The sequence below is a fragment of the Eubalaena glacialis genome, chromosome 15, assembly GCF_028564815.1.
Source record: "Eubalaena glacialis isolate mEubGla1 chromosome 15, mEubGla1.1.hap2.+ XY, whole genome shotgun sequence".
In the NCBI taxonomy this organism is placed as follows: domain Eukaryota; kingdom Metazoa; phylum Chordata; class Mammalia; order Artiodactyla; family Balaenidae; genus Eubalaena; species Eubalaena glacialis.
This window is the reverse complement of record NC_083730.1, coordinates 54141401-54153862: the sequence shown is the minus strand read 5'-3', so window position 1 is coordinate 54153862 and position 12462 is coordinate 54141401. Positions and strand designations below refer to the sequence as shown.

Here is a 12462-nt window from a genome sequence, read left to right as displayed (position 1 = left end):
AGGAATGGATGGGAATGGGAAGTGACTGCAAACAGGCACAAGAGATATTTCTGGGATGATGCAAATGTTCTATCACTGGATTGTGGCGATGGCTGCAGAACTCTGTAGGTTCACTGAAAATCGTTGAGTTGTACACTTAAAATGAGTGAATTTTATAGTATGTAAGTTACGCCTCAATAAAGCTGTTAAAATATTTTAAAGTTTCTGGACTCATATGACATGTTCACTGCTGCATCCTCAGCACTCAGCACAGTTCCTGCCACATAGTAGGTGTTTAGTACATGTTTACTAAATAAGTGCATGAATAAGTGAATGAAGTAATAATCAAAGAGTTAGGATAAAAACCAGTTTTATGACTTACATAAAGACCTGTGCATACATGTTGAAAAGATTCATTATATTCCAAGCAAAAAAAACTTATGAAGCCCAAACGTAGATATTCCAATTTTTTAAAATATTATATTAAAGAAGAATTGCTACTCAAATTCAGAGAAAAGGAAAAAAGTTTACAAAGGGTAGCCTAATATTTTTTCTATGCAACAGTAAATATCAGAAGAGAGTGGAGGAACATATAAAAAATTCTGAAGGGAAAAGAGTAACCTCCAAGCATTTTCTTCCCCAGCTAACTTGTCTTTCATATGGGAAAGACATTTTCAAATGTGCAAGGCTTTACATATATATATAAACTATATACCCCTCTTGAAAATGCTATTTAATATTGTATCAGATGGTATAAGCTAAATGAAGCTATAGTTACTAACAACCCCAAAACCTCAGTGACTGAAAATAGCACAGGTTATTCTTTGATGACACTTAGTACCTATGGTGCGGGGGAAGGAGTTGGGATCATCTGCTGATTACTGTTACTCAGAGGTCCAGGCTGATGGAGAAGTTTCATCTTGAACTTCTCCAGAGGGAAAGAGAGCTCTGGACAGTTCCAACTGGCAAGTCCATTCACAACTCACTGGCTAGAACTAGTCACATGGCCTCACCCAACTCAAAGTGGGTTAAGAAATGAAACTCTAGCACTAGTTTGCCCCCAAGGCAGGGCAGAGGGTGGAGTGAGGAATGCTCCAGTGGCTGCAGGTTTCCTGCAATCACCTGGGTTCGTGCAAGCCCAGTTTATTCCACGTCACAATGTGGCACTGGACCTAGGGGCTGCAACCAGGGAGAAAGCTCCACCATGGGCCGCAGATGCTACTCCGTCTTAGGGCAGTGTCTGGGTGGGGCAGCAGCCATAGTTGGCGTTTACTCAAGCAGCACATCAGAAGCAGCCCAGAACTCTGATGGTGGCTGGTTCGACACAGCTCACACCCCAATACATGCCAAGAGTCCATGCGGGCCCACCTGCCCTGTGGTGTGGCTGCACAACAGAGCAGGGGGCAGTGGAGCCTGTGAGGAGTGATCAGCTATGAGGGACAGAGGGAACTTGGACCCAAGGCTGTGTCTGAACAGAGCGAGGGAAACATTATAAATAAATTAAAATGGTATCCTAAAAATATGTGCAGGTAACACATAGAAAGGCAAAAAAAGAGAACAGAGGATCAAGAAACAAGGAAACAAACAGAAAACAGGTAACAAATGGCAGACTTAAGTCTTAACATACCAATAATTACCTTAAATGTAAATGGTCTAAATACACCAATTAAAAGGTAAAGAGTGAATATAACTAAACATGCAGGTACCAGAGGACCTAGCAAATACACTCATGGGTATTTATTCCAGAAAAGTGAAAACTTGTGTTCATACAAAAACCTGTACACAAATGTTCATAGTAGCTTTATTTATAATAGCCAAAAACTAAAAACAACCCAGAAAAACTTCAATGGGGGTGAATAGTCCAACAAACTGTGGTACATCCATACTATGGAATACTACTCAGCAAATAAAAGAAACAAACTATTGACACACATGATAACTTGGATGAATCTCAAGGGAATTATACTGAGTGAAAAATGTCAATCCCCGAAGATTACATACTGTATAATTTCATTTATATAACATTCTTAAATTGAAAAAACTATAGAAATGGCAAAAAGTACACGAGTTTTATGAGATAAACAGAAATTTAAACACTGAGTGACAGAAAAAAATTAAGAAATTAATTTTTTAGTTGTGATAATGTCTCTATGGTTATTTTTTAAAGTTCTGATATTTAGGGATACATACTGAAATATTTATGAATGAAATATGATATCTGGGATTTGCTTCAAAACAATTTAGGGAGTGGATGGGAGAGGGAAAAGTGTAGGATTCACCATGGATTCACAGTTGTTGGGACTAGAAATGGGTATGTGTGGGTTCATTATATTGTCTGTCTACTTTTGTACATGTTCAAAGTCTCCATTATTGTTATTATTAAATAGTAAAAGCACTCGGAAAAAAGTTTTTAAAAACTGAATGTAGATATTATATTATTTTAAATAAATGTACAACATATAAATTTAATACATCCTATCCTATCTAAAACCTAAGATAATATTAACAAAGGCCAAGAATAGTGAGGTGGGAAGGAGAAAGTTAAATTGCACTAAAGGATTTGTTTTAAATAGAGATAACTCAAAAGATACCTCTTAATTCTGACTCTATCAGAACATACTATTACAAATAATAAACCAAAAAAATTGGTAAACCTTACTACTCTAAAACTAAAACCGCAAGAAAGCACCACAGTAAGAAGTTTTCATAGGAGATTTGAACCAAAGCTTTAAGAAACAGATAACTCTTGTGTTAGTTAAACTTATCCAAAATATACACAAAGAAGGTGCATGAGTTATCCATTGCCACTTAAGACATTGCCTCAAAACTTACTGATTGCAAACAACAAAATTTATTATCTCACGGTTTCTGCTGGTCAGAAATCTAGGAGTGGCTTACCTGGATGGTTCTTGCTCAGGATTTCTCACCAGGCTACAATCAAGATGTTGGCAAAGGCTGCAGTCACCTTGAGGTTCAACTGGAGGTGGCTCTACTGCCAAGCTCATTCACATGGCTTTTGGTGGACCCCAGAAGATCTACTTCCAAGCTCACTCATGGTGGCTTCTCCACGGGGCTGCCGCATGACATAGCAGCTGGCTTCCCCCAATGTAAGCAACCTGAGGGAGAGTGTACAAGATGGAAGATACAGTATTTTAAGAACCTAATTTTAGAAGTGGCATTCCATGCCTACTGCCATGTCCGACTCAATAGAAATGAGTCAATGAATTCAACCCACATTCAAGAAATGGAGATTGCACAGGAGCAAGAATACCAGAAAGTAGGGCCATTTTAGAGGGTGCCTATCATAGAAGGCAACACTTTAAATTCAATTTATGAAATCAGTGATACCAAAACCTGAAAAGAACAACAAAGGAAGATTACTGACTAATCTCACTTATGAATATCAATGCAAAAATCCAAAATATTAGTAGACAGAATTCAAAGCTTATTAAAAAAATAATATACCATGGCCAACTGAGGAGTATTCCAGAAATTCAAGTAAGATTTCATGTTAGAAAGTATATCAATAAAAACCACCATACTAATACAATAAAGAATAGACAATTGGATTATTTTATACATACTGAAAAGGAATTTCATATAACTCAACACCTGTTGTTGTTTCACATAACAACAACCTGTTGTTGATGGACACAAACTGCTCAACAAAATAGAAATACAAGGTTTAGTAATTAGTGTAGGCTAAATTGCTATAACAAATGTATCCAAATGATAATGGCTATATTACAATAAAATCTTACTTATAATTTACGTAAATAATAGCATGTGATGGATATTCTTGATCTGCTTCTCCACACCATGACTAATACAGAGGAAAAAGTAAGTTATGAGCAGTTATTAGTTATTGTGAGAACTAATACACAAATTCAGTAAAGTTGCAGTTTACAAAATTAATAAACAAAAATCTGTTATGTTTTTATACACTAATAACAAACTGTCAGAAAGAGAAATTAAGAAAAACCTTCTCTTTTACAATCCATCAAAAAGAATAAAATACCTAGGAATAAATTTAGCCAAGGATGTAAAAGGCCTGTACACTAAAAACTATGAGACATTAATGAAAAAATTGAAGACACTAATAAATGGAAAGATATTCCGCACTCATGGATTGGAAGAATTAATATTGATAAAATGCCCATACTACTCAAAGCAATCTAAAGATTCAATGCAATTCCTATCAAAACTCCAATGGCATTTTTCACAGAAATGGAACAAACAATCCTAAACTTTCTGTGGAACGACAAAAGACCCCCAAAAGCCAAAACAACCTTGAGAAAGAAGAACAAAGCTGGAGGCATCATGCTCCCTGGTTTCAAACTATATTACAAAACTATAGTAATCAAAACAGTGTGGTATTGGCATAAAAACAGACAAATAGATCAATGGAACAGAATAGACAGCCCAGAAATAAACCCACACATACATGGCCAATTAATTTACGGCAAAGAAGCCAAGAATATACAATGGGGAAAGGACAGTCTCATCAATAACTAGTGTTGGGAAAACTGGACAGCCATATGCAAAAGAATGAAACTGGACCACTGTCTTACACCATACACAAAAATTAACTCAAAATGGATTAAAGACTTGAATGTAAGACCTGAAACCATAAAACTCCTAGAAGAAAACATTGTTGGAAAGTTCCTTGACATTGGCCTTGGCAATGACTTTTTGGATCTGACACCAAAAGCAAAGGCAATAAATAAATAAATAAACAAACAAGTGGGAAAAAATAAACAAGCTTTTGCACAGCAAAGGAAATCATCAACAAAATGAAAATTCAACCTACTGAATGGGAGAAAATATTCCAATCATATATCTAATAAGGTATTAATATCCAAAATATATAAAGAATTCATACAACTCAATAGCAAAAAAACAAATAAATAAAACATTTGATTTAAAAATGGACAGAAGATCTGTATAGACATTTTTCCACAGAAGACATACAGACAGCCAACAGGTACATGAAAAGATGCTCAACAACACTAATCATCAGGGAAATGTAAATCAAGACCACAATGAGATATCACCTCACACCTGTTAGAATGGCTATTATCAACAAGACAAGAAATAACAAATATTAGAGCGGATGTGGAGAAAAGGGAACCCTTGTATACTACTGGTGGGAATGTAAACTGGTGCAGCCATCATGGAGGTTCCTCAAAAAATTAAAAATAGAACTTGCATATGATCCAACAATTCCACTTCTGGATATGTATCCAATGAAAATGAAAACACTAGCTCAAAGAAATATATGACCCCCATGTTCATTGCATCATTATTTATAATAGCCAAAATATGGAAATGACCTAAGTGTACATGAACTGATGAATGGATAAAGAAAATGTGGTATATACATACACAATGGAATATTATTCAGCCATAAAAATGAAGGAAATCTTGCCATTTGTGACAACAATGGATGGACCTTGAGGGCACTATGCTAAGCGAAGTAAGTCAAACTGAGAAAAATAAATACTGCATCATCTCACTTATACATAGAATCTAAACCAACAAACAAAACGAAACTCACAGATACAGAGAACCAAGCAGAGGAGAAGAGTGATGAAAGAAGAGGAATTGTGTAAGAGAATGTAATGTGTATAAGCAGATTATTGCTCATATTTGGTATGAAGCTTTCCTGTAATAACAATGACCAATTTAGTTTATTTCTAGCTATTCATATCCTTGGGTTTTGCTTTGTCTTGTTTTGCTTTTTATTTTGTTTTGTTTTGTTTTAAGGTGGGAAAGCAATGGTAGAAGGGATGTCATAAAGAGGAGGGAGAAATTATAACACAATACAGAGGCAACCCTGTACATCTTGTGTACAGGGCTATTCATTCAGTATTTTCTGTTACAGCAAAATGTTGGACATAAACAAAATGTCCACTAAACAAAATGTCCACTAAACAAAATGTCCACTAATAGGTCTCTGGTTAATTATGATAATCCATATATTCAAATACTCTGAAATATTCTTCAGCCATCAAAAAGAATGAGGTAGCTTCAATGTTTTGCTATAAATTGATCACCCAGACAAATTTTAAATTTAAAAAAATACAGAATATGTTATGCTAACATTAGTGTTAATTTACAGACCAGTTTCCAAAGCCAAGTAGGAATAATTTTTAAATTATATGTTTCTTTCTTTTTTCCTTGAATCATCAAAAGTTGATTACAACTACATTTCTGATACTAAATGTTATAACTCATCTTTTAGGCATGCTAATAGAATATCAAGCGTAAGCCAGCAGAATTTGTGTGGGTAGCTCCCCCTTTTCTTTCCACCTTTCCCAAGCAAGTATTCTGGGAAATGAGGCACTTTTTTTCCTGAACTAAGTGTTCTTCACTGTGATGTCATTCCTTCTTCCTTCATCCAATATTCCCAACTTGACCCACAACCCAAACTACATTCTTTTCCCATTGGAACTTAAATTTTCCCCCCAAAATGGTATTTTAACCACACAAAAGAGCCTTCAAACTAAAGGCTAATTTTCATAAATTCCTTAAATGTTATTGCAAAATCACTTGGCAAATGTCTGAGAATGGTTGTAGATCATCATCCTACCTGCCTTAGTTTTGAGAGATGCTGTATAGTATGAATAACTGGAAAGACAGACTTCCTGCAGTAGGCATGTTTGTTTTCAAAACCTGTTTTCCAGAATGATTGTTGACCCCTTGGTATCTATTCTTTTTCTTTGCTTATTAGATATCCTGCATTAGAATATGACTCAGCAAAGTAATGCAGCTGCACTCTGTCTTTCACCCCTGATCTGGTTCATCCTCAAATCTTCAACTACCAGGAAATGTGATCGTTAAAATGAAAGTCCTGGAACTCAGATAAAGAATGAATAACACTCTTTCCGCAGGTATAGGCTTTTTACTGGAGCTACCCATGCATTTTGTTATTTGGCTTTATTTTTCATATCATTCACATTAGACATCATTCTTTGTAACTGTCGAGCAAGTGACACTTGTTGCCTATCACCAGGAGTAGAAGTTCAAACACTTCTGCCCACTGCATCTTGGTATCAGAGTCGCCAAGGAAAACCCAGCGCAGTCAAGAACTGGATGGAACACCTCATTACTCACATAGAGAAGACGCAGAGCAAGATCAGCTTCGGTAATGGGTGCTTGTCCCCCATAGCCAGAGGGCCCCTCCAGGCAGCCGCCATAGAGTGATTAGCCTACAGGCGTTCCTCCTGTGCCTCAGAATGAAGGACCCCATCCCCTCCCCACAGGGACAGATATAGTAGTGGTACCATTTGACAAATGCTTAAACAGAATAAAAGTCCAAAACAGGGAACGATATTCCCACACAAGGAACCAAGCCCAGCACAGGCTGTGAGGATTCCTCATCTCTTGGTAAAGAAGTGTTCCAGGCCTGAGGCCCATTTTTATGTGGCCAAGTAGGGGTCAAAAGACTGCATGCATGAGGCTGCCTTTCCCAACAGTGACCCTGTAAGTGGTGATGGTTTCCTCCTTCTCTGGGAATGGCCCCATACACAGATCATGTCTATTTATAAGACTCTGCTCCTTCAGCCATAGGTATGGGTTGGTAGCTGACCTAATCTGGATTAATTAGTCCTTACCCCCAAATTCTTGTTGCAGAAGTAAAAAGAGAGGCAGCCTCTCTCTGGAGTGGGAAGCATAGAATGTGAAACCCAGGAACTTTTGGTTGCCATAGTTCCCACTATGTGGAGAAAGCTCATTTGCAATAGGCAAAAATTAAGGCTCTAGTGTAGAGATAAGCAAAAACAGACATGTGAGAAAGAGAGGCTTGGGAGTCTTGAGTCTTGGTTCCAGTGGACACTGCACCTCACTGCATCATTGTCTTTCCCATAGTCATGTGAGATATTCCAATAACCAATTCCAATAAAGTTGTTGGCATAAAGATTTCTGTAATATTTTATTATCTATTTACTGGTTATTGGATCTGTAGTGATGTCGTTTTTTTCATTTCTGATACCAGCTATTTTGCCTTCTCTCTTTTATCTGATCATTCTTGCTATGGCTTTATCAACTTCACTAGTCTTTCAAATAGAGAAATTTATACTGTTTAGAAGTTCTTTAGTTTATGTTTCTTTTCTCTTTTACTAACTTATTTTCTTATATTTGTTATTTTATTCTTTTTACATTATTTGGTTTTAATTTATGGTTCTTTAACTAACTTTTAGAAATAGATTCCTAGGCACTGGTTTTCAGCCTTTCTTATTTTCTAATGTATTCATTTCGAATGTTCCCCCTAAGTGAACTTACCTGCAACTCTCAATATTTGATGTCACGTTTTCATTACCATTTAGCTCGAAAGTGCTTTACTGCCTCAGAAGCCTACTGTACTCACTTCTGTGGCATTTTCCTTCACCTTTTCACTTCTCTGAAAATTTTTTCTTAATCACTGGAATCTATAATGTGAAAGAGTTTTGCTAGGACTTAATAAGGACACAAAAAGATTCCTATCCTCAAGAATCTTGTTGAAAAGTTAAGATGTATAAACATGAACATAAAATAATACATTTGAAATATGGTAAATGATGCATGACTAGTACAGACAATTGAAAAAAAAAACCTGACTGCACTATTTGGAGAGAATTTCATGTAGAATATGGATTTTAGCTGAACCTGTATTTATGGGAGGGATATAGATAGAGGGAGGGGAAGGATAAGAGAGACTAGGGTGAGCAAAGACTTAGTGAATAGAAAGTTCAAAGAGATGTTTGGAGAAACAATGAGTAAATCAGTATGAGTAAATCATACAGAAGAATTTGTGTGATGAAATAAGAGAATTAAAGTTGAAAAAAATAGGCCCATCTCATCCTGTTGAGAAATGAGAGTTAAGTGCTCATGCTTTATTTACACTGGAGAAAAACTAAAAGGGTGTCTGTGTATATGGAGAATTGTCAATAAAAAGGCCTCAAGCTTCCTTAAAAAAAAAAAAGAAAAAGAAAAAAATAGGCCCGTCTTATATATCATTTTGAATATTAAGTTAATGAATTCAGTATTATCTTATAGAGAATAGAGAATTATTTAAAAATTTTTAGATTGGCAAACAAAGAATAAGTATTGTAGGAATATTTATCAGTAGCCTTGAGCTGGGTAAAATGAAAGGAAAATAAGTTAAAAGCAAGAAACCATGAATGTGTACTAGGTCTTTATTGGGGTGATAGTAGTGGAAATTAGAAGATCTACGGGAGAACCTGCCTGGGGATATCTCACTGACCCTCACTGTCACTTTGACTTTAGTGAAGAAGAACAGAAGTATTTCTCTTACTACATTAAAAAAAAAAACAACTATACATTTGATTTCAGGCTGAGATGAGAATTAGAAGTAACAATATAGGTAGCCTTTAGCATATGTTTTAGTGATTTTCCTTTTTTTGGAGAAAGCCCTTGCTGGTATTTTGGGTGTTATTTTTGTTGTTTCAGACAGTATGTGGGTAACTGTTGCAATTTTCACTTTGTCAATTACATTGGCCAAGAGAGAGTGTGTTGCATTTCACCTGATGCCTTCCATATTTGTATAGATCCCAAACCCCAAAGTTCAGCAATAAGCCAAAAATATGCCATATCTGCGTTTAAAGGTCATTCCCCTTGAAATGCATCACACTAAATGGAATTTTACTTCTTGCCAAAAACATTGTGGGCGTCTGTCACAACATTTATCTTCCTTCCATCAACAGCAGAAGTGGCAGAAGCATCATAATACTTCATGTTCAACCTTGGATGACATCAGAAACTCTCCAGCCTGTTTCTATGGATTTTCACCATATGCCTGGAAACTCAGGGCCACTGTTCCCACATTCCCCATCTCTTCATCATCACAGATCAAGATTCACTTTCTTTGGAAACTTTGCCTGGTTAACCCTGCCCGCTAGCAAAATCATTGACTTAACTCTCACTAGAATAAAATTTTGTACTTGCAAATGTCTATTTCTTTTGCGCTGGTTAGTTTCTGTGTTCTCTTTATAAACTCTTTATGAGCTGTGAGTGTTCAAAAAATGTCTCATAACTGACCAACTCCTATTCTTTGACAACATATGAATTTCATAGGACTGTATATGAATTTATCTTGTTCTTCATAACTTTATTCTCTTGTATCACCTTCAACGGGCTAATGCAATCAGAACACCTCCTGGAATTCTGAAAACACTGGAAAGCACTAACAATGCTGAGGAAATTATTACTTTTTAAACATTTATCTTCTCTGTTGTTATGCTATAGTGCCCAAAGCTTCCTGAAAAAGGCATAATTTTCTTATTGCTGATGGCATCAATCATGAAAATGCTGGTGTCTATGCCAAGAGAACTTGTTAAAAGGAAGGAACACATCTTCCCCACTCCTTGTTTCTTTGAGGAAGGATTTTCTCCAAGTGCTTCTGGTTTCTTGGCATACCCCTTACTTTTCATTATGGATATAGAGTGAGTTACACAATTTGATGAGTCTGGGAGAGGAATTAGACATGTACAATTCAGCATCGTTTTATCATTCTTTTCCTCTTGGGAGTTAGCAATGCTCCTCTATGCCAGATGTTTTAGAGGGCAGACATCATAGAGGACAGCCTACAGAGGAGCAGCAGTGCCTGAGGCTGGGTAGGTCAGTCTCATTCCAAGTATTAAGTATTAGCATTAAGCTTCCCATTTTTGCTGCATACCTAAGCTTCTAACATCTAGCGTCTTGGTTTCCATCAGAAACTCTTGGTTTATAATCTTGTTCTTTGTCATAAGATTAGTCAGGAAAGAAGTGTGTATATTGGGTCCCCCTACAACCTCAAAGCGCTATCAGACATTTGGCTAGTACTGGCAGAAGTTAGTAAGATCCCAAGGCAACGCTGCTCTCTTTGATTGTGGGCATGGCAGACATCTATTTCCTCCCTGAAAGCCTATGCTAGAGTTAGTATTCACAGTGGCCACTGTGATCCCCTACACTTCTGTCTCTGATAAACTTCCAAGTTCCTCTCATTCAACTGCCATGTGGCCTAAAGCCACAAACCAATCTCAAGGAACACATGGCATCCCACAATGATCAATCAATGCCTTCCTTCATCAGGGCAGAGCCATTTCCCAGCCTGCCTGATTCTATAATCCCTTTTTGAATAACAACCCAGCAGACATTGTGATCCTACCATGATACTTATCTCCTACTTTCACTAAGAACATTCTAAGTTATGTCCATTAAATTACATTTTTGTAGCCTCTTTCTTTTAAGGAGGTCCCAGCAAGTGGGATTATCACAGCGGAGGGCTTTTTATGCTTCAAAGGAAAGGAGTCTTCTAGTCTAGCCTATAAATGGATGCTTTGGAACTTCTCTGCATACTGACAATGTTTCTACCAATCTAGAGATCAGAAACCTAAAGACTCTTTTCTAATAAACCAGCCTAATTTAAATCCAATAAGAGTATGACCAGAGTCAATCTCAGCATGGACCATTACAACCTCAGAGCCTTACTTCCAAGTGACCTAGAGAGCCTTAAAAACAAGTGGGAATAGCACAGGGAGATCAGCTCACTGCTTTGTGACCACCTAGAGGGGTGGGATAGGGAGGATGGGAGGGAGACGCAAGAGGGAGGGGATATGGGGATATATGTATGCATATAGCTGATTCACTTTGTTATACAGCAGAAACTAACACAACATTGTAAAGCAATTATACTCCAATAAAGATGTTACATAAAAAAACAAACAAACAAGTGGGAAAAGTAGACACAAGTGAAAGCCTCCTTTCACTAGTTCTTTCCTTTCATCTCCCACCCATACCCACCTAGTGTCCAGACCTTTCTTTCTTCTTCTATGCCCAGATCTGGCTGATGTATATGGAAATAAAATCTCCCAACTTTCACTCACTAAGACCAACTGAGCTTATTATATGATCTCAGCTCTTGTTCCAAGAAAACCAAGATCAATCTCAAAAAGCAGTCTTCTGAACTTGGCAGACACTTGTGTGGGAAAGTCTTTAAACAAAAACAAATTTGTTGACATACTGGGACAAGAAACTCAGAGAACAGACAAAATGTTCCATGAGCCAACTCTGCCCTCAGCTTCAGCATTCATACTTTTCTCAGCCAACAGTCCTTGTTCCACTCTATAGATGAAGCCAACTCATCAGCTTATCATGATTAGGTCAAATGCCTTTACCAAAGGACCAAAAGAACACCAAGACAATCATAAAGAGAATCCCCAACTGCAGAAATCTTCAGCTGTGGTACGTAAAGGAAACAACTAATCAACAAAAGGAATGAAGAAAGGTATTGACAACAAATAATACATTGAGATGGTTTTTGTACTTCCAGTCTCTGTCAACCAACTAATTTCCTCTGGCCACACTTCCCTTCTCTCCAAGGGTACATAGAGAGGGGTCTCTCTGTCTTTGTTACAGTGAGTGACAACATGACAAAACTTAGAGTTCTGCTTCAAAATAGAAATACAAATAAAGATTAGGGTTCCCCAAGGAAGGAAATTGCTT

At 37.0% G+C, this 12462-nt stretch overlaps 1 long non-coding RNA gene across 1 annotated transcript in view; it reads right to left on the bottom strand.

Annotated features, from left to right (window-relative positions):
• Positions 1-12462, bottom strand: part of LOC133075216 (uncharacterized) — a 364589-nt gene that overhangs the window by 132183 nt on the left and 219944 nt on the right. Inside the window, exon 4 of the long non-coding RNA XR_009697330.1 lies at positions 2878-3095. This is a non-coding gene — a long non-coding RNA (uncharacterized LOC133075216). The remainder of the gene's footprint in view (positions 1-2877; positions 3096-12462) is intronic.